The 25936-nt window shown below is 41.3% G+C and overlaps 2 long non-coding RNA genes across 3 annotated transcripts in view; one reads left to right on the top strand and one right to left on the bottom strand.

Moving 5' to 3' along the window:
- Positions 1-5331: 5331 nt before the first annotated feature.
- LOC122867027 lies at positions 5332-5902 on the bottom strand. Its single transcript, XR_006375850.1, has 2 exons — positions 5655-5902; positions 5332-5565 (listed from the first exon to the last, which is right to left on the bottom strand). It is a non-coding gene; the product is annotated as an uncharacterized LOC122867027 (long non-coding RNA).
- Positions 5465-25936, top strand: part of LOC122867028 — a 33806-nt gene continuing 13334 nt past the window's right edge. For both annotated transcript variants that reach the window (XR_006375851.1, XR_006375852.1), the window contains exon 1: positions 5465-5596. This is a non-coding gene — a long non-coding RNA (uncharacterized LOC122867028). The remainder of the gene's footprint in view (positions 5597-25936) is intronic.

The following is a 25936-nucleotide window of genomic DNA, read 5'->3' as shown; positions in this document are numbered from 1 at the left end:
ACCCTGTTGAAAAATGTTTGCTGGGGTGACTGAGTGACGGAATAAAGGGTGGGGTTGGTGCATTGTGTTCTCTGATCAAATTTCTATCTATTTCATGTCAGAGTGACAAATAGAGTGGGCAGCAGAGTGAATTTCAAATATCAATGGGTCTACAAAACTGCTGTTGTTCTTTGCAACTAAATTACTAATCCAAAGTTGAATTACCCTTTAAATTGTGTCTTGATAAAGAATAACAAATTGAAGGAGTGAAAATTTTATTTTGGAGAGTAAAGTTTGATGGTAAAATGATTTGTGCAATTATGGAAGGTTAAGGCATGAGCCTGTGATTTCAAATTCTTGCTGTTAGTTCAGCAATTGCTTATTTTGGTCAGAGACCAGTCCTGGGGAGAGTCAACGGGGGAGGCAAAGATACTGCTTGAGGTGAATTTGAGTCAAAAATCGTACTCTTCTAATCTGAACACACAGACGTGTAGCAGGTTAAAGGTCTAAATGCATTAAACTGGTCATATCGAATGACCTTCATTTTGGTAAGAGGATGGAGCAGGTTTACACTCACTTCCGGCTATCAGAATAAAATCAGCGTTCATATTAAATAACAGTGTTTAACTCAGTAAATTAATTTTATCACTTCTTTACAAGGAGAAATGAATGAATTAATAAATAGTCAATTTAATTAATAATTAATTTAGCCTTGATCTGAAGTTGCTACAGAGTTCTTGTCTCGGGACAGTGACCGGAATATTTCATACACACAAACACACAATAACCAACGTTTTATAAATGCTTATTTAACTACTAACTACACACACAGGACAATAACTACTAGACTACACAAACAGCTATACTACTAGACACACAAATGAGCAGATAAATACAACCATGACTGAATGATATGAACACAGCGATGAACAATTTATAAGTGAATGAATGACCATTTGACACAGAGGATGCAATGAATGATTGTTTGGTTAGCGGTATTAACTTGTGTAAACACAGGAAACCACTATGTGGACAACTTTAATAATTACCAATTAAATAAACTATAGCACCTTTAGGAACTGAGAAGTTTTGTAAAGTCAAAAGAAAATTATTATTAGGAATTATTAATCACCTGAAGTAATTTAGCTATTTACCTAAGTTAATGGAAGATCCTAGAGTAGATTTTCATCTACGTTTTCTACTTGTTCCTATTAAGCTAAAGCATCAAACCCAGTGTCACAGAAAAGCATCTGTTGTTTCGCCTGAGTTTTGGCTGAGAAGGGCAGGCGTTGCCCTGAAGGGAAGAGGAGCGGAGAAACAGTGCCATTTCTCTGGGCACTCAGTGGCGATCGGTTCCGGATGAGGTTCCCCTTAGTTCCATGTTTCAGGCCGCGCTGTCGACTCTGGCCTGAGTCGGATCTCTTCCTCCATAAGCAGGCTGATGAAGTTCAATTGTGACAGCAAATCCGTGCTCTGAATACATTTAACAGTCAGTAAGTGTTTACAGCTGAATGTGCTTTACAATCGGCATTCACTACGGACGTTTTAAAGTGTGAACTGTTTTTAAAAATGCAACAATTTCCAGTTGTTGTACTCAGACTTCTGTCACAACTGTGATGACCTGCCTCTTACGATTGCCACCCTATATATTTCATAATTTGGATGGGACAAGATATTACGAGCTCCGCCATTACAGTGTTACAATAGCTCACAGTATTCCTGTACTGATATTGCAGATGCTAGTAGGTTAGCTAGCTACATCTCTCTCTCAGATATTGATATTGACCTTTGTCTTGACCCCAGGGTGATGACAAGATTGTATATATTGTTTTTTCATTAATCTCTCTCACACTGTTTTGCATAATTATGGTTGCCATCCAATAATATATTAATTCTTATAATGATGGAAACACTCACTTCACTAGTGGGACCACTTGAAGTCCTCATGTGAAAATATATTTATGTTTTATATTATTTCCACAGATACATCGATGTGCATCAGCAGTACAGCAGAAAACTGTGAGGATGACCATGTCCACATGTCTACACACTGTGGTGCAGAAACACACAACTATGCTTCCAAAACACTACTCCACTTGAATCCCCCTACGTCTGATATGGGAACACAATATGTTGAGCTGGCTGCGTGGTTCCCCTCCTGTGTTTACTCGCCATCCACCAATCAACACCTGGCAGTATATCTACCCGGCTCTTCTCACTAGTCTTCGCCAGATCGTCCGTTTACCCAAGTGGTACTACACCTCGGCCTCTGACTTACCTTGTTTGAAGATTACATTAATGTTATCTGAAACCCTGACTAACTCTCTAACTGCCTGTGTTCAGGTTCGTTCCTCTCACCTGCCTCCAAGGTACTCACCGGCTTGCCAGAAAGATCTCACCACGGATCCTCCGCTGCTCCACCTCAGCCCGCTGTCCTCGCTCCGCCTGCCTGCTCTCCCCAGTCTCTATCCAGCTCGCTGTCTTCGCCCAGTCCACCTGCTCACGGCGAATACTTCCACACACCTGGTTACTTCTCGTGTTTTACAATAAAACAAAACTAACTACTTCAACTCCCTCTGTGCTAGTCGTGCTTTTGGGTCCAGCCTCTGTGTACCATAACATGAACAGAGACAACCTAGAAACACTTTTAGGAGATCTGGAACTTGTAACATGAATTACAATCTGCTAATGGCAACCACATTAAACTCTAACAATGATCAGATGGGTTAAAAGTAGGTGAACTTTGCACTAAATGTTTGACATTACACACAATGTATGTATGTATGCTAGGCAACCATGCATGGATGGAAACTTTACACAGAACAAGTGCAGTGTTCTTTCTTGAGGTACAGAAATAAGTGTGATTTAGAAGAAGGGTAATTTCATTGTCAATACAGATAATGTAAGAATGTATAGCATATAGAAGTTAATATGAATGTCCAAGCATTCCCCTTTTACATGCTTTGGGTCACTTTAAATAGTTTAAATCCCACAAATAAAGACAAACGATAGTTTATTTTTCTGCAATGGTTGGTTCAATATGTTTCAAGCACTTTTTGTAAGATGTTCCTTGCCATAATTCCATTCTTGCACCTTTTATTCAGTTTGCCGAGTGCATCTTGGGTGGTTTTCCAGTGGCACTTGATAACTGTGTTTTGAGTATTAACACCATAAAACAGCAGATTGCAGTCTGTCTTCTTGAGAATACAGGTGTCTCTTAAATATTATACATATGTAGAACCACATATCATTTTAGACAGGATGGAAACATGTTTTTGCTGTACATATTTTCAGAACTTATCAGATCATTCATTATATTATTTACTCAAACATTGCTCAGAATTATTAAAAGAAAATCATTATCCACTTGTTTTTGTAGATAACCGACCTAAAATTAAATTCCACAGTACATAACCACACTAAACAAGAATTGTTTTAGTTGTAAGGCATGATGGTCTCATTTGTAAACTGAGTAATTTTCAACCATCCCTATTACTATTGTATAACTATTTCACCATAATTGTTTGGTTTCCTCTTTTCTCTAATTTCTTTATGGCCGCCCACCCTGAGTCTGGTTCTGCTCGAGGTTTCTGCTTTTAAAGTTTTTCCTTGCCACTGTCGCCAAGTGGTTGCTCATGGTGGAATTTGCTGAGTCTCTGTAAATAATATTATAAAGAGTACTGTCTAGACCTGCTCTATAGGAAAAGTGCAATGAGATAACTTCTGTTATGAATTGGTGCTATATAAATACAATTGAATTGAATTAAATTCTGATGTGCATAACTTTTTAAACTAATAAAACATATATGAAAGGGGTTTTTGGGATGCTAGGTAGGTCTATGTGTGCATTTCTGTCAACCACAGCCACAAAAATTGTACTTCCTCTTTGTGCTTGTATTTGTGATAGAAAATCAGTACATTTGTACTCCATAAACAAACTTAGCTATACCACTCTACCCAAGGCTGGCTTAGCATCAGTGTAAAGAGGGCAACTGCACTGGGGCCCCAGATCCTAAGGGCCCCGAAAGAAGTTTAGTAAAATTAGATTTATTTGCAAATTCGATTCAAGTCTTACATATTTGCACTACTTCTGTAGCCTATCAACTTAGGCGGGTCCTTATCTGATCTTATGGCCTTGTCTTGTAGGATATTGTTTGTATTTTACTTTATATTGTGCTCACACAGTGCATAATCCTAAATAAAGTTATATCAAATTAACATGTAGCAATACAACACCCTACATTGTGTCTAAGATGCCATGAATTAAGTTTAGACTAGAATGATGGGGGCTTTTGGTGTACCAATTTAAATTATCACAACCTGCTAAGAGAAATAATTACTTTACTTAAATTCGGATCTATTCACTATTCACTTACCTTTAACTTATTACATTTTTTCTTTTAAATAACTGACCCTTGACATTGTCATAAAAACATCAAATAAAGATTTTTTTAAGATTTGACATAAGTAATAAATAAAAATAAAACAAATAATACAAAATAGATCACTTTAAAATAAAATTAGACTACTTTAAGATACATAACAATAAGCCTAAATATCAGTGAACTTTCACTAATAAGCATAGTAAAATATTAGTAAACCCCTTATCAAAATAAGTTTATATATGTCTACAGCTGCTTTTATCTCGATCAAACCATCATAATGTGCAAATACACATAACTTTATGTCCGTGGTAATAGCAAAGGTATGTCTTTGTGAAACTTTAACATTTCTTGTAACCAAATAAACACAATTGTGGCCAAAGAAGTGTTTGCAGTCTATAGCGTAATCAGGCATGACATTTACGTGATGATAGGTAATACTATAATATTGTTTCCGATGTTTATGTGTTTGGTCTGTCTAATATCATGGTTTATATTTGAAAACTAGATTGTAATTGACATGATTCATGGATGGATTATATATGAAATAAAGAATGTCATATGATATATATGATAGTTATAGGAATAATAATGATAATAATAGTAATAAGACTAATAATAACAATTGTAGTAGCGGTTGTCGAGCAGGAACACAGGGACAACAGGTGGCCCACAATCACAGATCCAGACTCTGCAGCTCCGGAGGTAGAAATACATGCTGAAAGCAACAGAAGCAGAGAGGAGAGAAACGAGAAAGCACAAAACTACAGGAGAGAGAAGATGTCGAGTTAGTAACATAAATTAATGGGATAAAAATGTGTACAGTTGGAGAGGGAGAGGAGGAGAGAGGTGAGAGGTGCATCATGGGAAGTCTCCCAGCAGTCTAGGCCTATAGCAGCATAACTAAGGGATGGTTCTGTTATGTGGAACGAACTTGGCACCCAAAAGCAGGACACACGGACAGAGCTGATCAAGGTCTGAACAGTTTTATTGTGTGGAAAGATCAGGAGATCGCGGCGTGTCTGGCGAAGTGCGTTGTAGCACGGAGAGTTCGACCGGACTGGACGGAGGCTGGAGAGTGGTGCGTTGAGCGGAGACCAGGGAAGCGGGTTCTGGACTGGCTGATCGGGTGAAGACACGCTGAGACTGAGACTAGAGTCCGATGGCCGTGGCACAGGGAAGTGATCACCGGCAGCACAGAGGTCTACAACGCAGACAGACAATGTTACCATAAGGTAAGTACAGACAAACTTCAAAAGGTTTCTTACTTGAGCCGTTACGTATAGCGCGTACTGGGTACGAAGACGATCTGGCGCTGGAAGTGTGGATGAGCCCGGTAGATAACTGTGGTGGTTGATGATGATGATGATGATCAGGTGTGCCGGTAATCAATAGCAGCCGGGAGATCTGGAAACCAGCCCAGAACCCAGACACACACACACACACACACACACAAACAAGACGGACAGGGGACCGCCAGGAAACACAGGGGAAGGCAGATACAGAAGAGGACAAAAGGATCAGGGGGCATAGTGGCTAACTATGACAGGTTCAGGACTCACCTGAACCAGCCCTAACTATAAGTTTTATCAAAGAGGAAAGTCTTAAGCCTACTCTTAAATGTGGAGATGATGTCTACCTCCCAAACCCAAACTGGGACCCGATTCCACAGGAGAAGAGCTGATAGCTGAGCTGTACTGGCTCAGACTTATGGGTGATTCTTACCAGTAATGTAATTCACAACTGTAGAATATATAAGGCCAGGTCAGTTTTCTGCTTGGCCAGTTACCCCTTTGTCAAGAATTTTCTGATTTTCATGGAATTTGCTGTGGATATTCATGGTCCCCAGAGGATGAATTCTGTCTTTCTGGTGACCCTCTGAGTTTTTTTATAGTACCACCAGCAAGCCAAACTTATCAGTTGCAGACAGGAAATATCCAGGTCTTCATGCTCCCAGAGGATGATTTGTTTCCATTTTAGACACTGCATGCACCTGCACCACCGCCCTCAGGCCAAAATATCAGAAATAAGATGTAACCAGATGCACATTCATGCTCGAAAGTAGACTGATTTTAATGACCTCTTGGTCTTTCCTGTTGTACCACTGTGAGGACTAGCCTTACATTTTTAGTCCCACAAGTTGTCAGTTTGTTAGCATAGCGTTTAGAAAAAGCAATTCTGTTCAGTCATGTCAGAAAGAAAGAAACGATTATGGTGTCCATTGTTGTCAAGGCAATGATTAACATCCCTATGAACAGCTCCAAGCCCACATGCACACAAAAACACACACAAAGCTGTTTGTGAACTATTATTATTATAATTACAGATGTTAATACCAACCAGTAAACTGTTTTTTTAAAGTGGTGCTATCTGTGCAGGCTAATATCGGCTGGTGCACTATAATTTCATTCCGCTGCAGTGTGTGAGTGTGTGCACCTGCATGTGTGTATGGAGTATGTCCATGTGTAGTTGTATAATGCCCTCTCAGCACAGGAAGGTTGCAGTGTGGTAACAGCCTCTTTTCTCAATTATCACAGCTAATTAATTGAAATACCTACACACATACACACACACACACACACGTTTAGTTACACAGAACCATCACATGACAGTGGTAACAACCACTGCGAGGCTCACTACTCTGCTTAATTTTCTCGACGGTGTAGTCAGAATGTCCCATTTAACTCCTGGATATGGGTGAAGACCAGACATTAACTGACAGTCTTACCACAAAAGATGACAGAGGCTGTCATTTAAAGACGCAATAGATAAGATAATTATTGAAATTCAGATAAGGTTTTACCAAGTGGCAACCACCACAGCTGAGTGGTGAAGCCAATGCCACAATGTGCCTTAATGTCCAGTTACACCAGAAAGCGGAACAGAGAAATGTATTTGCAACTCATGAAATAGGTGGTGCTGGACACAGCCACTACTTGCAGGTCATGCTGTGGCTACCATTGGTTTTGTAGTTTTGTTTGTGGGAAAATTGAGACAACAAGGGAAGTTCCACTGGCATGGTTTCTTATTCAGTAGAGCAGGGTTATTTAAAATTGTATTGTGAGACAGTTAATGTGACAGCTTCCTCCAGTTTGAGGAAGACCTGGCTTGCAGTCAGCGTTCCATTTTATCCCAAAGGTGTTGATGGGGTTGAGGTCAGGGCTCTGTGCACACCAGTCAAGTACTTCCACACCAAACTGGGAAAACCATTTTTTACGGGGGGGGACCTTGTCGTGTTAAAATGTAAGCTTTAGTATTAACCCTCCAACGGCTTCGGGGGGGGTCAAAGGGACCCCGGGTGATGGCAGTAGGAGAAGCGAGATCGGCGGCGCTAGCCACTAGCCACAAACAATAGCGAGAGCAATAACAGCGAGAGCAATAATAGCAATACCGTTCTGCACAACCCCAGAGGACGCGGCCTCCTCTATCGCCGCAGCAGAAGGAGCAATAATAGCAACCAGGCCCGGGTGCAAAAAGGTATGTCTTGTGCAGCGACTGTGCATGTGTGTGCGTGTCTGCGCGGCCCTGCCGGGACAGAAGCCGCCGCCTCCGCCGCGTCAGGGAGACTCCGCGTCTCTTCCTATGACACAATAACAATAATGTAGCATGGCTGCCAGGCTACGCTACGCAACGCACCACCTCCGCTCTGGCTCCGACCCCTAACAACAGATCTGGGGTCAGGGAGATACAGACAGACCTCGCAACGCAAAGCCGCTCTGCCCCTCGGGCGGCGGGGTCACGGGGGCCCTGCAGCGCTCCGAGTTTGCAACGCACCCCCTCTGCCCTCGCTCGCTCTGCCCTCTGTGGAAGGCCTGGCTCTGTGTGCCAGGGTCATAGGGACCCGCGCCTAGAGACCGACACCACGCTGCCCTGCGACCGCGGGTCAGAGGGACAACATGTCGCGGGTCCCTATCGGGGGGAGCAGGGTGAGCTCCGGACAAACATCGTCCGTTTCTGGGGCGGTGTTGCCGCCCGAGCGCCACCCAGAAGACCCCAAAGACAAATACGTGTCGGAAGAAGACGAGGATGAGGAGGGAGATGTGGAAGATGTGGAGGAAGGAGAAGGAGAAGGAGAAGGAGAAGGAGAGGAGAAGGGGAAGACCCGGGAGACGGGCAAGGGGAAGGGGAAGACCCAGGAGAAGAAGGAACGGAGGAGGAAGAGGCCTGGACGTGCCGCGGGTTCCTGTCCAAAGATGGCAAAGTGAAATGGTCCCCCGACCGGCGAGAGGTGTCCGCCTCGTCCTCCTCCTCCCCGGGACCCACTCTGTACGCCACAAGCCTCGCGCATGACATCGAGTCCGTGTTCCGCCTGCTGTTCACGCCGGCCGTAGAGCACCTGGTCCTGCAGATGACCAACCTGGAGGCCCGGCTGGTGGAAGGGCATGGACGCCACCGACCTGCACGCCAACGTGTGGCTGCTCATCCTGGCTGGCGTGTACAGGTCCTGGGGCAAGGCCGTGGCCAGCCTGTAGGACGCCGAGAGCAGACGGACGGTGTTTTGCGCCGCCATGCCCCTCAAGGTCTTTCACACATACTCCTCCCTGCTGTGCTTCGACGACCGCATGACCAGAGCCGCCAGACGTGCCGGGGTCAAGCTGGCCGCGGTCAGGGAGCTGTGGGACAGGTGGGTGGAGCGGCTGCCCTACCTCTACAAGCCAGGGCCCGAGATAACCATGGACGAGCAACTGGTACCGTTCAGAGGTGTGGGGCGATGTCTACGCCACTGTGGATGTCTCTGTGGATGTTACTGTGGATGTTGATCCTGCTGTGGATGTTGATGCTTCCCCTCTGTGTCCATGTCGTCTTTCTGAAATAAACTCATAAGTCACGCATAGGCCGTGTCTTAGGTGTCTTTATTGGTTCTTGTGACAGACAGGCTCCGTGTGACAACCAAACAAACACCCCCGCCCACGCTGCCCTTCCCTTCCCTTCTCTTCTCTCCTCTTCTTTTCTCTTCTCTTCCCCGCCGCTGGTGTGGTACGCCGGGGGTCGGTCTGACCCACAGGACGCGGGCTGCGCCGCAGAATGCAGAGGTCGATTAAGATTAAGATTTTTCTTAATCGGAACTAAGGGGTCTTGCTCAAACCATGAAAAACAGTTCCATGTACTTTTGTACCATGTAGCATGTTGTTTTGGGCCTGCCACTCCTTAAACAGACTCTTTTATTCAAATTCAGAATCCTTATCTCCCGCTAGGGCATTTTCTGCCTTTGTTTTTTTGTTTTGTTTTGGCATTTGCAACAATATGACTAAACAAAGGAAGAGGTGGAGAACCACGACACAGCTAAGCAGATGTCTTCCACCGTAACATCCCTGTTAAGTTCAGCCAATGAGATAAAGAATGTGTTTTTTTTTCTCTAGAAGTGTTACACTGTTTATTAAAAAGGCATTAATGCTTTTAGAAATGGATGTTTTTTATTTTTATTTAAGTCAATCAAAATTGTGGTTTTTAATGTATGGCCTTTGTGCCCCCAGAAAAATGGCCCTGCTGCAGACCAAGTGGTCTTGCCCCTAAAATTATGAAATTCCAAGCCTGGTCTCAAGACATGCTAAGTGATTGGTGATTTATAGGGCATGCTGCCACCTGATTGGATGGTGAGTGCACCAATGTGTCTGAAGGGTTACTAACAGAAATTCAGCCAAACATGGCATAGTTAAAGCTTGGTTTTCCAGTTATGACTTACAATTTCTCCCCCTGCTCATATTTGGACAGTGTTCCCTAAAAAAATATTAACTTCAATGAAAATATGGAAAAGCTATTAACATGATAAAAAACTGGAAAATGAAAACTTGTGTAAAGAAAACAAGGAGGTGAGTAAGTGGATTTGTCCTTTAATTATATCTATTGGATGTAACTGATTACAATTCAGCCACATGCATCTATGTGAAGGTGTTGGTTCTCATCTCAATTTTCCATTTCATTTCCACATGCCAAGAAAAGGTTCCAGTGCACATCTCTCTCTTTTCAGCGCACTTCCATCACCACAGTAGCTGCCATTGGGAGCAATTCAGTTCCTGATTGGAACTCATGCCGATGTAGACAAAAAGTAATAAAATAGCTCATTTGGTGAGCCATTATTAGCTTTGACTCCCTTTCTGAATGAAACACCTGGCTCAGAATGACTTCATTCATCTGAACTCTCTTTAACTCTACAGCTGGCAGCATTTCACCTATTACCATGGACGCAGGAAGTAGGGGTGCTGAGGGGGCTGCAGCACCCCTTAAAACCAGGCATTATAAAAACCTTCAATTGATAAAAAAGTGTGATGCAGACTCGCAGCACAGAGAGAGAGAGAGAGCTCATGAGGATGAGCGAGAGAGAGGGAGTGTGTGAATATGGACAGAAGTGTCGACGTGATATATAAACTTTGGTTGATCACAGTTCTGTGGTTTATCAGTGAAGTGTATGAACTACACTGCAGACTGGAGTCTCTGTTAACAGTAAACAGACAGACAGATCTGCGTTTTATCTGCTTGTCTCCTCTGTGAAACGTCTGTATCCGCACTGTGCTGCATTATTATAAACTATGATGAACTGGTCGTGGGTCACATCTCTCGCCCGCGTCCAGGTGCTGTCTCTCCCCCTTCATCTCCTTGCAGTTCTTATGCATTAGTTCCTATTGTTGACTGTTTAGTTTCTGTGGCTGCTTTGACATAGAGTATGTTGGTGTTCAAGTTTTCTGTCTGCTGTAGTGTAAAACGTTCTTAAACTGCTGTAAATTGTTGACTTTCAGTGTCCCTGCCTATTACAGGTAAAAATATTATTAGGTAAAAAGAGCAGAATCTCAGAGGGCATCTAGAGAGGGGAAAATGGTCACATCAAAATTCCAAATACATGTCTATTTAACATTGCTATGTTCACACAAAGCAGTGATACTGCAAATACTCCAAAACTCTATAAAGATTTTTAAAACACATCAGTTATTTAGCTTAGTGTCAATATTTACATGTGCTTACATTACTGCACCGTAAGTAAGGCAGTAGTCTCATTTAACTTTTTACATGACTCCATAACATAAAAATACTTATGATTTGGTTATCTAGAAGGAACTGTGGTAATTAGAATTGAAACATTTTTTATTTCCCTCCACTATCAGAATTTCCATCCATTTTCAAGCATATTGTCTCATTTCTGGTCACTGGTGTTTGTGTTTTACTAGAAGAGTATTTTTGCTGCTCTAGCTCATCACAGTTAATTTTGTTTGATTCTTCATTATAGTGACTAACTATCTGCTATACATTTAAACATAAACTAGTTCAAGCACTCATAGTTCTCCTTTTAACAACTTTCTCGCTAATTCCACAGTTTACACGCTATTCATTTTTGCTAGCTACCGTTCTTTAGCTTAGCAGCTAGCTATGGCTTCTCTCTCTCCCTCTCCTGCTCTCTCTTGCTCGATGTGTCAAATGTTTAGCTATTCATCTGCCTCCTTTTAGTGATAATGGTACATGTAATGAATGTAGTTTATTTGTAGCATTGGCGGCGAGGCTTAGTGAATTGGAAACGCGGTTCTGCAGCATGGGAACTCAATCAATCTGCAGACCAGCCGGGAAACATCAGATCTCTGTCATCTAAAGCTGTACTAGTGAACAATTTAATATCAGAGTATTATATTGACTTATTTTGTCTTACTGAAACCTGGCTGGGTCATGAAGAATATGTTGAATGAATGAATCCACTCTGCCCAGTCATATTAATACTCACATTCCTCGAGGCACCGGCCGAGGAGTTGCAGTAATCAACCCTAAACCTAAACTAAATTATAACTCATTCGAAAGCCTTGTTCTTAGTCTGTCATACCTGACCTGGAAAACACGACAGTCAATTCTATTTGTTATAGTGTACCGCTCTCCTGGTCCTTATTCTGAATTTTTAGCTGAATTCTCAGAGTTTTTATTAAGTTTAGTCCTTAAAACAGATAAAGTAATTATTGTAGGTGATTTCAATATTCATGTGGACGTTGAAAATGATAGCCTAAGTACTGCGTTTATCTCATTATTAGATTGGATTGGCTTTTGTCAGAGTGTACATGAAGCCACTCACTGTTTTAACCACACCCTCGACCTTGTTCTGGTATATGGCATTGAAAGTGAACATTTAATGGTCTTTCCACAGAATCCTTCTTTATCGAACCATTATTTAATAACTTTTGAACTGCTCTTACTGGACTACATGCCATTAGGCAAATACTCCTACTCTAGATCTGTTTATCTGATAGTGCTGTGGCTAAATTCAAGGAAGCGATCCCATCTGCATTTAATTCAATGTTATGTCTCAATATAACAGAAGACTCCTATGCAAATCGCAGCCCCTCCCAAATTGACCATCTAGTTGATAGTGCTGCAGGCTCACTGTGAATGATATTTGATTCTATCGCCCCTCAAAACAAGAAGATAATAAAACAAAGAAGGTTAGCTCCACGGTATAACCCCCAAACCCGCAAATTAAAGCAAACATCACGAAAACTTGAAAGGAAATGGCATTCCAACAACCTGGAAGAATCTCATTTAGTCTGGTAAGATAGTCTTAAAACATATAGGAAGGCCCTCTGTAATGCCAGAGTACCTTACTACTCATCATTAATAGAGGAAAATAAAAACAACCCCAGGTTTCTTTTCAGTACTGTAGCCAGGCTGACAGCGTCATAGCTGTATTGAACCATGTATTCCTATAGCCCTCAGTAGTAACGACTTCATGAGATTCTTTAATAATAAAATTTTAACTATTAGAGAAAAAATTCATCACGTCCTGCCATCGAACGGTACCGATTTATCTTCAAACACAGGAACCTTAGAAACAACTGTAAAACCTGATATACATTTTGTGGATGATACGCAATTATATCTATCGATCAAGCCAGATGAAACTAACCAGTTAGCTAAACTTCAAGCATGCCTTAAGGACATAAAGAATGCAATTTTCTGATGTTAAACTCAGACAAAACTTAAGTTATTGTACTTGGTCCCAAACACCTCTGAGACACATTATCTAAAGACATAGCTGCTCTAGATGGCATTGCCCTGGCCTCCAGCACCACCGTAAGGAACCTCGGACTTATCTTTGATCAGGATTTATCCTTTAACTCCCACATGAAACAAACTTCAAGGACTGCCTTCTTTCACCTACGTAACATTGCAAAAATGTTGTGTAGGTGAAAGACAGGCACATCCTGTCTCAAAATGATGCTGTAAAAATAGTCCATGCATTTGTTATTTCTAGGTTGGACTAATATTAGCTTCTCTGCAGTGGCTCCCTGTAAAATCCAAACTAGAATTTAAAATCCTTCTCCTCACCTACAAAGCTCTTAATGGTCAAGCACCATCGTATCTTAAAGATACGATGAAAGAATACCTTATTACCCAACTAGAACACTGTGCTCCCAGAATGCAGGGTTACTTGTGGTTCCTAGAGTCTCCAAAAGTAGAATGGGAGCCAGAGTCTTCAGTTATCAAGCTCCTCTCCTGTGGAATCAGGTCCCAGTTTGGGTTCGGGAGGCAGACACCATCTCCACATTTAAGAGTAGGCTTAAGACTTTCCTCTTTCATAAAGCTGATAGTTAGGGCTGGCTTGGGTGAGCCCTGAACCATCCCTTAGTTATGCTGCTATAGCCCTAGACTGCCAAGAGACTTCCCATGATGCACCTCTTTCCTCTCTCCTTCTCTCCCTCTCCATCTGTATGCATTTTTATCCCATTACTGCATGTTACTAACTCGACATCTTCTCTCTCCCGTAGTTCTGTGCTTTCTCGTCTTGTTATTATTGGCTCTGTTGCTAGTACTGTCAGTATTATTTCTATAGCTGTCATTCGTATTATTACCACTACAAAACTACAAAACCTCTCTCTCTCTCTCTCTCTCTCTCTCTCTCTCTCTCTCTCTCTCTCTCTCTCTCTCACTTTCGCCAAATGCTTGCTCATGGTGGGATTTGTTGGGTCTCTGTAAATAATATTATAAAGAGTTCGGTCTAGACCTGCTCTTTAGGAAAAGTGCAATGAGATAAGTTCTGTTATGAATTGGCGCTATATAAATAAAATTGAATTGAATTAAATTGACTTTTCCAACCACCTAGTTCACAAAGTGTTGGAGTCTCTGCCAGGATGCACTGTCAGAGAGGCAGTTTAAACCCTGGACAGGTCACCAATCAGTGTTGACAGACTGGGGGGTTTTCCACCCAACTGGGCTACTTTGATTGGGTGGGTAAAAATGGCTTTGGGCAGCTTGTGATTAATCAGGTTACTTCTACTTGTACCATTTACCCAATTACCTCACTAAAAAGTTAAAAGATACAGGCTCTAGATACACAAACAATATGTGTTAGTAGGAACAATTCACTGTTGGTTTTGAGAAAAATATAGAATATCACCGGTGATGGATGGAAAACAAAATCACAAAAAGACAATACTTTTTATAAGACTTAATATTAGTTTTCCAACACCATGTCTCATGCCTCATGTCAGTGCTTGAAATAGCCACAACACATGTAAATGCTTTCATGAACTGGGAACATGTTGGAACCCCACCGTAGACTATTACTGTACTGCATTCATTCTGCCTTCCAAATATACTATGCAGTCAAAGCACATCCCTTTGTTTTTGGCAAAAGATGAGAAAATGAACGTGTGATTCCCTGTGTTACAGCAGTCTGTTCATTAACAAGCATTATTCATAAAAACATTCTTTCAACTGCAGTATCAATCAATATTTCCAAACTCAAGAGGATTTTTAAAATTTCAGCCTCAGTCCAGTCTTCGTCATAGCGTTGTCAATTAAAGGTCAAAGAAATAACAACCCTGCCAATATATTCCTTCGCAAAAAAACAGTGGACAAAGTAAACAAGGAGGCAGTCATGTCAGTCTTTCAGGAATGCAACACTGCAAGATTTGGGGGATTTGTTCGGTTGAGATAATTTGGTGTTTTTGTGGATTCAGTGTTGTTTAGTATTTCAGCTCAGTTCCACTTTTTCCATGAGTTTTCTTGTGCTGCTTCCAATACCTGTCAAAACTAGGCTCTGCTTTGAACTACCTCTCACTTGGACGGGTGACCACCTGCTCCCAGGCTGAGCAGCACACACAAAGCTTCATCTCTGTGTTAATGGGTGATGGCAACCGGTGTGCCTCGCCGTATCACCCAAGGGCTCGGCGGATGGGAGTGAATGGGTGTGAAAGTGGAGACGGTTAGCACTTCCACATCTGTCATCTGGGGTTGGCAAGTCACACCTAACATTTACGTAGGTGGAGAAAGGCGAGGGCAGACAGGGCAGACAAGGCAGGGGAAGACAAAAAATGACAGGGTGACTATGTGTCAAGCATTTGTGTTGTATAAATTTAGAACCACTGTTTGGATGCCAAGACTAATAGAGAAGAGTTGGAAAATAGATAAAATCAACAACTTAGATGTGAGTTTAATGTCTCTTGTAGTATGTGTATAGGTCAGTATGCTTTTATGTATTGGCTGTATACAGTTTAATGTACACATGATTTTTATACAACTCAACTGTAGAATAACTTTGCGACTTTGCAGTTTGCACTCATATTAACAAGTACAGTTAAATGTGACCTGAGTGGTTTCATATAGTGCACCTTACATCTAGGGTTGAAAGAAAGGGTGGGTTAACCCGTACCTCTGCTACTCTGTTGCAAGTTGCAAGGGCCATGATTATGAAGCCCTGGAGTGGCCATAGAGAGAAAAAAAATATATCAAGGCCATGTTATACTACATAGCGCACTTGAAATGCTATTGTGTGCGCACAAGATACAATTTGTTCCCACGTTTTGATTAATTTGTGGGCACAAGGTAAAATTCATTCCCACCTTTTTTGTTAATAAGGCTAAATAACAACAACATAAGGCTACAGTTTCAAAATTAAAGAATACATTTATTAATCAGAGCACTCACATGAGAACGTAGCACTAGCAGAGCGTTAAATATTATTTGAATTTATGAACAATTTGCTTTCACAATCAGCGGGGGGAGGTGCGTAGAAACAGTTGTTTGTGTCTTGCAGCTCTCTCTTTCTCTCTCTCGCTGACTGTCCCTTCACTTCCCTGTTGCCTGCACACAACAAACGGCACTGTCCATGGTTCTGAAACAGCAGCGGCGCTATCCATTGTTCTGAAACAACAGCTAAGCGATGGTCACATGTACATATCTCGGCCAATCATTTTGTTGTTTTTGGTATTTTTCTATAGATATATATAGCTTAAACAGAGGGAGCAAACAATACAACTGAGGGGGCTAAGCCCCCGTAAGACCCCCCGTGACGCCGGCCCTGAGAGTGATCAACGACGAATGTACTGTATCAAAAATTCAGTCACTATCATTGTATCTCATTGATAAATACTGGTTAGTTCACTAGCTCAGGATATCAATCACCATCTGTTCACTATAGTAGAGCTTTATTAACAGCTAATTGGTTTTATGGGGTTACATTACGGTACATTCTTTAAAATCACACACCTAATTATGCGAGGCATGTTTTATGCACCCACATATTCTTACACACGATTCAGTGAGCTACCAAGTGCACCAACTGTACACTGACAATTAAGGACTAAACTTTAAAATCAACCCTAACTTGGCATCAATTACTTCACCATAATAAAGCCTAACACATAGGTAGGCTATCAACATGAAACTACAGTACGTCTTAATCCAAGTATACCCACCATGCATAAAGACACACACAACTCATTCAACAACACTGTTAGCTATCCCCTAAATAAAAAAGAAGTATGTGCAAAAGAAGATGTTTATATAAAACTTTCTAAAAGAAGCTTAATTAAAGAGTCTCTATCCATAGCTATCACCAAGGACAAGTGCCCAGTAAGTAGGTGGTGGCTGGAATGAATGACTTGGCCTTGTACACTGCCAAAATGATTTAATTATTTAATTAATGTGAACAAATTAACCAAAACGTGGGAACGAATAGTATCTCGTGCACATGCAATAGCGCTTTGAGCGCTCGATGTAGTAAAACGTGTCCTCGATATTTTTGTTTTCTCTGTATGGCCACTCCGGGACTCCGTACTTGACAGATGGAAAGATCAATTTTATCATAACAAGAGTCTACAGCCATGCTAGTGGTTAGGTGGGGCTGTAATTGAGCACAGTAGTGCTTTGAGTTAAATGCTAATGTCAACATGCTAACATGCTCACAAAGATAATGTAGTCAGTAGGACTCATCCCCTGGGGACCATCAATATTTCCACCAAACTGCATGGCAATCCATCCAATAGTTGCTGAGATATTTCAGTCTGGGCCGACTGATACCTTGCACCTTCTTTACTTTCTCCATGTTTCCCTGTGCACTCTGTACTGCTGCATACTGAGTCTCTCCCTTACTTTCTCCTCACATCTTCCCTCCCACTCTCTGGAAATATAAAAAGCCATTGTTTAAAAAATCTCACTGTGCATCATGTTATGATGTTGTGGTAATATAGATTATAACCAATGTGTTTACATTCAAGCTAAGCTGAACTATCAAGCCACATTAAAAAAACAACTACCTAGATAAACTGTAAGTATTTTAAATGTCATATGTCCATGCTCTTAAATCTGATAAATGGTAAATGGACTGTACTTGTGTAGCACCTTTCCAGTCTTCTGACCACTCAAAGCGCTTCATGCTACATATCACATTAACCCTATTAACACACATTCATACACTGATGGCAGGTGCCAAATGCTCATTAGAATAAAAAACTAATGGTGCAATTATGGGTTCAGTGTCTTGCCCAAGGACACTGAACATGTGGGCTGGGTGAAGCCGGGATCTAACCGCCGACCTTCTGATTGGTAGACGACCCGCTCTACCACCAAGCCACAGCAGCCCGATCCATTCCTCTGCTCCATGAATACCGCTTCAGTCTGCCTGGTAGCTTAAACGCGAGGTTAAGGGGTGGGTGGTGGGTTGATGGTCATTTCAAGTTAACAAGATTGTTAGGGCTGCCGTTAGAATGAAATCAAATTCCAGTTTCTCCACTACAAATGCAGCACATATACGTTTTTCACGGAATGTATCTATGGCCTCATCCATTTTCTCGTATGATCTTTTTACCTGCAATTAACATATTCTGATCAAGCTAGGATACATTAATAAAACATTAAACATCTACAGGCTTCCCCTACACAAGACTTACCCAACCATAAAATTTCCATGTTCAATACGTTTACCATACATTGCTTATTCTCTTTCCAGTATTGTGAAGTAAAGAGGCAACACCACACCTGTCCCACAGGATCTCCACCATGCTGTATCTCACTGCTGGTACTTGAAGAGTAACTTAACAGCAGCTTAACATCCTCTTTTTGTTTTTGCTAACCTCCAATGGTTTAACTTCTCACCTTGCTTCAGTGACGTAAAGGTGAATTCCAGGGTGTGGTCAGTACAGTGTGATCACCTTGTGGTGTTGCACCTGTAACTGGTACGGTTACAGGTGCAACAGAGCACACTTCTCGGACACACCCAACCACACCCAGCAGTGATGCTAGCTGTGATTGAAAATTTGCGGCCAGACAGGGGAATGAAACACTGCTTTTCAGCTTAATATTAAGGTACTCGTTTAGTGCTGCTGTTGTTTCCATTGTTGTTTAAAGCTGTCCTTTAATCCCTAGAGGGTAGAAAGTTCATTGTTTACTTGCCTTGTAGTGGGTAGTTTGGAGTAGAAGGAGGAAGTATGCCCTCACAAAGCACAGACGTGTTATACTTCTACAAGTTACCACTGCAACGTGTGTGTTGTATTGTAAACAAACAATAGACAAATAACAGTTACCTGAATTCTGGCGATTAATAGAATATTTTTTCTTTCAGTTATAAATTACTCCTGTTTTTCATTCTAGGCTAATTAGAATCAAAAAGTCTGAAAGGTGATGACATTTTCAGACACACTGGATCATTTTTGTCAAATAAAGTCATGAGCTGTCATGCACATGAAGGAGTCTTCATGAAGGTTTCTGACTGTCATTAAGTGTCATTCGGTCAGTTATGTCACTTTTAATGCAAAGTTGACATTGTTTGAGATGTCTTTGTTATGACATCATGACATTAACCAACAAAACATAAACATGCCATAGCAGGCCAAATTATCTGGCTTAAAGAAACTATTTAGCTTTATGTGTTAACATTACATTATACTGTCATATGTGCTTAGTTTTGACTTTGGCTGTCATGAGACCATTATAATTGTGTCATGAATAATTCCCTTGACCTCAACTAAAGTGGAACCATTTGGACTTGTCATAAAGATGTGTTATAAGGCCAGTTTGACGACAGAGTACAGTACCGAGGTGATTTACTGACTTTCCTGATGGACAGATAGCTTTACTTGTTGCTAAAGTAACATTAGCTAACCTAATCGCATTGGTGGTGGTTGAGGTGAGTTTCCCCCTTCACTGTAAAGCACTTTAGGTATCAAGATAAAATGTAAGTAATCCATTATTATTTCATGTCAAAAAAGGCTAGACTTTCGAATGAATGCTTTTGTTCCCGGAAATAGCCTGGTCCAAAATAGCTAAATACCTAGCTGTTAGCAATGACTAGGTATAAAAAAAAAAAGGCTAGGTATAAAAGGTTTAGAAAAAGTTTATTTTCTGATGAGTATTCATTCTTACTTTTGGATAATTTTACTTCAATGAAACGCTATATTTATTCATTTGTTTGTATATGTTTGTATGAAGTTACACTGTATAAAGTTGAAATTCTAAATAATTAGTATGGCTGTCTGGTGAGTGTTAACACATGAAATGTTCAGCTTATGGCATGTAAGCAATTTGAAGTGTGATTTTAACCAGCAGTTTCATCTTCCATTCTGGTAAGTGGACGGTAGTGTGTGTAACTTTAGAGTTTAACCACTGAGTGTGACATCTAATCTTTGTTGCACCACCTTTGCTGATGCTAACATGCCTAAAGATAGCTGTGCCAAGCGGGAGTGGATGCGCAAGGCAAGGCGCCGTGCACGTGCAGTCAGATGAAACACAAGATGCATGCCTAACTCGGGATTGGGTAAGCCATAGCCGTGCGCAAGACGAGGATACGCCAGAGATGTGAGCAGAACATCAGGCGTGTGACCTCAAACGTCAAAAACCCACACGAGAGGAGGAGACCCCTGAGCAGGGAGCAGAGCGCGGCTCAGATCGTTATACACCACACAACGATCTCATACCTACAGAAGGAAGATGTGGATTTCACCATTTTCTTGACGGAGAAAAGAATAACCGCTGTGCCCTGCTTTCTCCCCATTAAGTTGACTGCTGTTTTCTTCTGCTGCTGCCCGAGGACCAACTTTGCTGTTGAACCCGCCGGCAAGCAGTACCCCAGCCAGTATCCGAGAGTGAGAAGATTACCCAAACGAATATCCCAAACAGACTGATGCATTAAATTGCTATCGAGCGATCTCAAGTAAGAGGCTTGTATCTGGACACTGATAGGTTTATAACTGTGTGCTATTGCAACCTGCGCTTCATTGGCCAAGCAATCAGCTTGTTCCGAACAGGCACGTTTTGAATGGGCACTACAGTAATGAATACTAGAACCTACAGTTGGTCCTATGGCATGCTACAAACAGATATTGGCATAGAATTACATGTGCACAGATTACTAAACCAAGTGAATAGATTAATAAACTGTGAGTGGATTGCTAAACTAGTCGCAAGAATTAAGAAACATTTTGAAGTAAGGCTTTCGGAATATCCATCTTGCAGTCAGAATTAAAGCAGAGTAAATTCTAAAAAAAACCCCACAGATTGTCATACCAGCTAAATAAGACTACATACTAATAACCGGTGTCAAAAAATTTGAAAATTCTATAATATCCCAGAAACTGTACTTGAAGTGGCTATAATCAATATTTTTTATATTAACAATGGATCACATTACTATGTGCGACATGAAAGGTGTCTCTTGTAGCGATGAGCCCAAAGAGAATTATCAGCAACTCTGTGGTTCCCCTCAACCCAGAGTGTTTTTAGTGCCTCTTTTTAGCTCATTATTTTGGTTTTATGGCCAAAACCTTCCTGTTTTGGTTCACCTTTGCTACTCTCATTAACCTCGTTTCCAGCAGCAGCAGTCAGCTGTTTTCAGTGCAGTAGCTGTCCAGCACAAACAGCAGACAGACAGTGAGAGACTAGCTGGTGAACATAATGGAGCATTTAGCTATAGAGCCAGGTATTTTTCTCAGGAGTTGGTGGAGACCAAAACAGAGCTGAAAGTACAGTGAATATTGGACTTGGCGGACACAAACATGACTCCAAATGAATGTTAATGTGGCTCCATATCTGCTTGATGTGTAAATAAGCAACTGCTAACATGTTTACTATATCAACTTAAAATGTGATATGTCATTGCTGTTTTCCAGCTTCTTTCAAGTTACAGCATGTTTTATACAATTCCTCTTTGATAGTTAAAGCAACAGTTACATCTTCTAACCTGTGTTTTATCTTCTCATATAAATTATGATTTAAGAATTACATAGGGCTTGCACAGTGTTTAATCATACACAGCACTGAGTGGTTGATTGTTACTTTATTATGTGCAGCATGTTATAATTTTCTATCTTTCTTAGTCTGATTATTAACTTGTGCTTTCATTCAATGTTTAAAAATAACAAATTACACTATCTTAACACTATCTAACTTACCACCCCTTTATTCTAAATGTCAGAGGTCCAAAGTCATGCCTGTTCACATGAATACAACTTGAGTGAATGCTACTCCAAATATTTTCCCCCTTTTATCAATCCATTTGCTTTTGTTTTCGTTGAATGTAATTGTCTCTTTTTCTGGGGCCTGTGACTGATTTGAGACAGCCTTGAGTTAGAATGAGAAAATTAATTTCCTTTCTCCATTTCTCTCTCTGCCTGTCTTTTAATTTCTCTGTGTGTTTGTGAGGTTTTGCCATTTATATTTCCAGCATTTCACATTAAGAAGACCTGCAGGTTAGACTCTGTACACCCCCTCAAGGTCAAAACAAATACACCATTCTTTCAGACTGCTGTGAAGATAGATAGATAGATAGATAGATAGATAGATAGATAGATAGATAGATAGATAGATAGATAGATAGATAGATAGATAGATAGATAGATAGATAGATAGATAGATAGATAGATAGATAGGGAAATTGTAACAGCGGCTCACAGCAGAGATAATTAGCAACAAGCTACACAATACTTGATACAATAGTTTAAATAAGAGAGAGGATTTCTACTTATATACATGTGTAATGCTGTGCAGTGGTAGCAAAACCTAGTAAGGTGGATATGGTCCAAATAATGCAAAATTAAATGCAAGTATACTGTAAAGTTGTAGTGCGGTTATGGATCAGATAATTGAAAGATGTATGAGTCCAGAGTGAGAGTGTTTGTATTAGTCTTTGACCGTTAGGGAGAAGCATGAAGCTTCACCCCCCAAACACCCTGTCCTGACACAGAGGGGACTGGTTGTACAGGAAGATGACAGCTGGCAGGAAGGACCTCCTGTCAGGTCCTTGTCACAGCAGAGTCTGTTACTGAAAGTGCTCTGCTACTTGACCAGGAGGTCGCAAAGAGGATGTTTGTGCAGCACGCTCTTCTCCACCACCACCTCTAACGGGGCCAGGGTGGTTCCTAGAACAGAGCTGAATTGAAATTGTACTTGCAGCCATTCAGAGACCCCACAGCAACATCCAAAGAACTGCAGGCCTCACTTGCCTCAGTTAAGGTCAGTGTTCATGACTCCACCATAAGAAAGAGACAGGGCAAAAATGGCCTGCATGGGAGAGTCCCAAGACGAAAACCACTGCTGAACAAAAAGAACATTAAGCCTCGTCTCATTTTTGCCAGAAAACATCTTGATGATCCCCAAGACTTTTGGGAAAATACTCTGTGGACTGACGAGACAAAAGTGAAAATTTTTTGGAACGTGTGTGTCCCATTACATCTGGCGTAAAAGTAACACCACTTTTCAGAAAAAGAACATCATACCAACAGGAAAATATGGTGGTGGTAGTGTGATGGTCTGGGGCTGTTTTTTTGCCCAGTCTCTTTCTTATATCTCCTTATAAAACAAAGTACAAAGTGCTTCACAACAAGAGAAATTAAATACCACAGTGAATGACGAAATATTAAGAAATAAAATACATAAAAAACACAAACGCAATAAAATAAACAATAAAATAAACAGCCAGTTCAGGTAAAATCAGGATCTGCTTTCAGATAAAAATGTTCTTTGAGAAGAGACTTAAACGAAGACACTGACTCAGACAACCTAATGTCTTCAGGCAAGTTGTTCCAGAGCCTCGGGGCCCTGATAGCAAAAGCTCTGTCCCCCTTTGTTTTCAACCTGGACTCAGGAACAGACAGGAGACCCCTGCCCGAAGATCTCAAACTACGTGAAGGTTCATAAGGGATTACAAGGTCTAAAATATAATCTGGGGCCAGGCCATGAAGAGCCTTAAAAGTAATCAATAAGATCTTAAAATCACTCCTAAAACCAACAGGGAGCCAATGTAAAGAGGCTAAAACAGGTGTGATGTGGTCGTACTTCTTGGTCCTGGTTAACAGCCGAGCACCTGAGGTCAGTACAGTCTGCAGTCGTGTCAAAGTTTTTTGATTATGACAAGTGAACAGGCTGTTAAAATAATCAAGCCATAAGGAGATAAAAGCAAGTACAACAGTTTCTGCATGACTAAGATTTAGAATAGATCGGATTTTTGCAATATTTCTGAGGTGATAAAAACATGATTGGACAAGCTTAGTGATATGTTGCTCAAAACATAAATTGTTATCAAACAGGACACCAAGATTTCGTGCAACAGGCTTGATATGTTGTGACAGGTTACCAGTAGATGGCAGTATTTGTTTAGTGATGTGTTGGGGCCCAATAACAAGGATTTCAGTTTTATTTGAGTTGAGCTGAAGAAAATGTATTGACATCCAATTTTTTATGTCAGACAGGCAGTCCTGCAGAGAACTCAGCGTACTAAGGTCAGTGGGCTTGACAGTGAGGTACAACTGTGTGTCATCCGCATAACAATGAAAAGAAATCCCATGTCTGCAGATGACATCACCCAAAGGAAGCATGTATAAGGAGAACAGTATTGGTCCCAGAATTGAACCTTGAGGCACACCGTACTTGATATGGGAAAAGGATGACATGAAGTTATTATGCTGACACAGAATTTCCTATTGGACAGATAAAATGAGAACCAGTCTCGTGCAGTGCCAGATATGCACACCCAGTGCCTCAGTCTGTCTAAAAGAATGCCATGATCAGTTGAGTCAAAGGCAGCACTTAAGTCCAGCAGCACAAAAATTGAACACATGCCTGCGTCTGCATTCATTAAAAGGTCATTAGTGACTTTGAGAAGGGCTGTCTCAGTGCTGTGGTGTTGACGAAAGCCAGATTGGAACTTTTCAAAGGTATTATTGTTTTCCCCAGCAGCAAGAAGCTGCTTGGATACAGGTTTTTAGAGAATCTTTGAAATAAAAGGCAATTTGGAGATTGGTTTCCAGGAGGGTGGATCAAGCCCAGGTTGTTTTTAGGACTGTTCAAAATAATTTGTAAAAGGGGCGCAATACAATCCATAACTTCCAATAAAAACCTAGTTGGGATTTTATCCAAAGGGCTGGAGGATACTCTCATAAGAGACATGATGTCTGCGAGTTCAGGCAGAGTAACAGCAGAAAAATTGCTCAAAGAATCCCTGAGTGGGTGATCCACGTCTAAAAAGGCAGGGTTGGGGGTGATACCAGATCTTATTAACTTCACCTTTCCAGCAAAGTGCAAAAGAAACTTTTCACAATCAGCATCACAATCAGGAGATAACAGAAATTATCTCATTGCACTTTTCCTATAGAGCAGGTCTAGACCGTACTCTTTATAATATTAATTACAGAGACCCAACAAATCCCTATTGCACGGTGGCAGAGCGGCTAAAGCTCCTGCCTCCCAATAAGGAGATCGTGGGTTCGTGGGATCGATTCCCGGACCAGACCAACATCACACAATCTCTCTGGGTGGAGTCTGCATGTCCTCCCCGTGTTACCGTGGGTTCTCTCCGGGTTCTCCGGCTTCCTCCCACCGTCCAAAGACATGCATGTGTAGGTTAATTGATAACTCTAAATTGCCCGTATTGAATGAATGTGAGAGTGAATGGTTGTCTGTCCTTGTCTGTGTCTGTGTTAGCCCTGCGACGAGTTGGCCACTGTCCAGGGTGTACCCTGCCTAAGGCCCAAAGTCACTGGGATAGGCTCCAGTCACCCGCGACCCCTAACGGGACCAAGCGGTAGAAAATGGATGGATGGATGGATGGATATTTGAAAGAATACATTACCCTTTTTCTAGTAAATGATTTCTTATTTCACCATTTTAATTCTACTTAGTCCTCCACCTTATTGGAGTGTTTACTCACAAACTAACTGAAAACTTAATCTGCTCACCTTGCTTTTCCCTTCAGTTCTCTTTTCCCCACACACACAGCTTGCTTGCCCTGCCTCTTTCTGTTTCTCCTTCTCCCTGTATGTGTTGACTTTCTTCATCAGCAGTATGTTTTATAAAGTCTCCCAAAAAACACAACTTTTTCACCGGCGAGTCCGTTTCCA

Source organism: Siniperca chuatsi, linkage group LG19 (assembly GCF_020085105.1).
Source record: "Siniperca chuatsi isolate FFG_IHB_CAS linkage group LG19, ASM2008510v1, whole genome shotgun sequence".
NCBI classification, from domain to species: domain Eukaryota; kingdom Metazoa; phylum Chordata; class Actinopteri; order Centrarchiformes; family Sinipercidae; genus Siniperca; species Siniperca chuatsi.
This window is presented reverse-complemented; position numbering and strand designations above follow the sequence as displayed.